This window comes from Apus apus, chromosome 3 (assembly GCF_020740795.1).
Source record: "Apus apus isolate bApuApu2 chromosome 3, bApuApu2.pri.cur, whole genome shotgun sequence".
Taxonomy (NCBI): Eukaryota; Metazoa; Chordata; class Aves; order Apodiformes; family Apodidae; genus Apus; species Apus apus.
The window spans coordinates 23,635,416-23,638,795 of NC_067284.1; positions in this window are offsets into that span (position 1 = coordinate 23,635,416).

Genomic DNA, 3,380 nt, shown 5'->3' on the forward strand with positions numbered 1-3,380 from the left:
TCACTCTGACACGTACACCTGTGTTGACTTTGCTAACTTGTAATCCATTTGGAGGGCATTTTCCCAGAATTACCTTTTTATCAGTTGTTCCTGCGTGTTTTTATAGCTGACAAATCTCTTCTAAGTTACTAGGGAAACATTTCTTCCCTCCATTAACTTAACATTGAAACCTACAGCCAGGAATGGAGGTGGGAGTAAAAAAAAATCAAAGAGGCATTATCTAACTTTAGATGTTCCATTGCAGAGTAGAAATCTGTGCCCTCTAACTGTCTAAGACCTTGTATACACTTCATGGAAAACTGAATGGCTTCAGCATGTGGTCTGAAACATCAACATGTTGATCAGGGAACTCTCTTGGAAAATTCCCTGCCCTGTCCTACCATTGAAGTGCCTCAATGTGAGCTGCAGTTAGGTATCTTTACCAGCTTGAATCCAACAGCTTTTTTCATGGTGGAGACACCCGCAGTAATTTTTTTTAAAGAACTGAATATTGTTCCCTCTTAAGGCACCATCTTGGGGATGGTGCGGGTGCTGCTTCCATCCATCTCATGTGTTACTAGCTTGATCTGACATCTCGCTCAGAGTATCAGGATGCAATTCCCACACCAGCCTGAAAAGGCTTATTCCACACCTGTCTCTCCATGCAGCCCATTCTCTCAACACAAACAGTTGAGACAGCAGAGGAAAACCTTTTGAAGAGTTCAAGACTCACAATGGCAAGACAGGAGAAGTGGAGATTTGGACTTTACAGCCTTTTATCTTCATTACTTGATAAGGAACAGCTAGTCTCAAATCTCTTAACCCGTTTAATTTGAAACAAACATTAGATAAACCACATAAACAGTCTTGAAAGAAAAACCTGGAACCCAGTGTGCCCCCCCAGCTGTGAGTGCTGCAAGGCTAAAATTTGTTCTTTCTCCCTCTGGCCTGCTCCTTCTTCATTTCTTCACCCTGCAATGTCCTAGCTGTGATGGAAGGGGGATAAACACCACATCCTTACCCAAAATGACGAATGTCTTGGGAATCCCAAGTCATCAACAAGAGTTCATTTTCCTCAGCTGGGAATTAGGTGTTCACTTCAGGGGAAAAGTTTTTAATGATGGGGCTGTTACAAAGATTTCAAGATTACAAAGAACCGTTTCCATCATGAAACGGTTCGTGAAGCAGATAGAGTCTAATCACGTTCACCTGAATATAGATCATCCCAGCAGAAATTCCTTTATTTAACAATTAACACCCAGATACGATTGACAAAACACAGTCTCACCAGGAAATATAAATAAAAATAATGAATTTTACATGATTAATGGAGAAAATTTACTTTTTGTTAAGCACTAAAGTCAGCCCTAATGAAGACAGCCTGAAAAATTACACAAGCAACAGAATAGCCACTAAATAGTTTGCTGTCTTTCAGAGTAACTCACATACTTACCCTTCACTTCAAATACATTTTACATACTTGTGTGTGTGTGTGTATGTCTAAGCACAACTGTGAGAATTCCTAGCCTCTAAATAATAATAATAAAAAAAAAGTTTATAAGACAGAAAGTTACAAGACATGTTTTTATGATTGAGGTTTAGTTAAATCTGAATATAAATGGATCTCTTCAAAGAGTGTAACATAGAGGGTTCAGCATTGCAGCGTTGCTTTTTGAAGTCAGATTGAAAACCAAGACAAGGTTCACTTCATATGTCTATTTCCTATAGAAAGAAAATATGTTATCCATCACTGGTGACAACATATCCTTAACAGTATTTTCAGTTTGAACTTCCTCTTCACAGTCTCAAGATTAAGAATATTAATATAACATTTTTAAGATATTTACGTGTGGGAGGTAAACTAAATGCTGCAAATGTCTGAACTGATAAAAGAGATTGTTTTTATTAACAAACTAACCACCTTTCCACTTCCGTGTTGTATTTTTGTCCAAAGGCAGATTTAGTAATGCAATAGCATTTGATTGCAAAGCATGAAGGAATTTTTGGTTTTAATCAGATCCTAAAGAAGGAAAATATGCATGTTGTAATAATGGTAAAAAATTTCTAAAACTCTCCCCAGAAGAATTGCCTGCCTAAATAATTTCACAAGCTGCCAAAGCCAGAAGGAAAAGTCACACTGAAGAGCAGAGATTCCTGCTCTTCTGATCACTAATTGATTTCTAGCCCTAGATCTAAATTAGTCATGGTCAGAAACTGAAGCTGAATTCAGTGGAACTAGTATTTCATTCCTGATCCTGTTTGTTGTGTGAGTTATGTTTAGTGGGAATCCAGACAAAATTCAAATTAATGACATTCAGAATTTAATTAATCAGATGCTAGCATAACAAGGCAATACAAACACTATTCATGGTAACAGTTGTATAAGAAATGCCAGTCCATGATCTTGTACCCACCAGAACCAGATCATTACAAAAGTATAACAAAGACAACCAATTGCTAGTAAATAGAAGCTTAAATCTGGCAAAACAACTCCACTATGGGAAGAAATCCAGAACTCATAGCCAGAAAGTGGGATCCAGAGTGGTGTGTTAGGGACCATGGCTCCCAATACAGTGCACAGGGAGAATTAGGCACTTCGGGTATTGCCTAGAGACAATGAATAGGAAACACAGATGATGAGATGGGTCATAACCTCTCTCTAGAAGTAGGCACTAAGCTTCAACCCCAAGCAAGTAGCTCTTGCCACAGGGCATTCAGACCTCAAAATACTTTCTGTATTTGATTTGGCAAAGTTCACTCATTTATTCTTGAAAGAGGAGAAAGAATAACCAGTTTCAGCAACAGCATACTGGAGTCAAAGCATTAGCTCAGATATAGTCAAAGTTTGATTCCTTTTCATACTTAAAATGGTTCTAATCTCCTCCTACCCCACCAAGTGCTCCAGCATCAACTACAGGCAACCTTCCTGTAGTGTTGCCTTACCAATGTGGCGTTAGGCACTAGGGAACCTAGTGTACAAAACCATAACATACGTACTTTTTAACAGCTCTCTAAAATGTTTCTGACTGGATTTTTTTTTCTTTTTACCAGATGAGTTCAGATCAGAAGGGTGGGTTGCAAAGATTGTCGGTTACTCAGATTCATGCTGATACAGCATTTATAACATTGTCATGTGCATCTAAAGATGTAGGAAATGGGCAGGTCAAGACAGTGAATCTATGCAAAGAAAAGAGAGTAAAGTTCCACTTCTTTTTTTTTTCTTTTTTTTTTTTTTTAGCTTGTGAAAGGTTTAGTAAGTGTTAATAAATATAAAAATCTTTTGTATGCTCAACTACAAAATTCCATAATTTATAGTAGGCTTTCTAATATATATTTTATTATCACATATGTACAACAGGCTGGCTTTCAAGAATAGCCTTAAAAAGCATAAGCAACAGAGT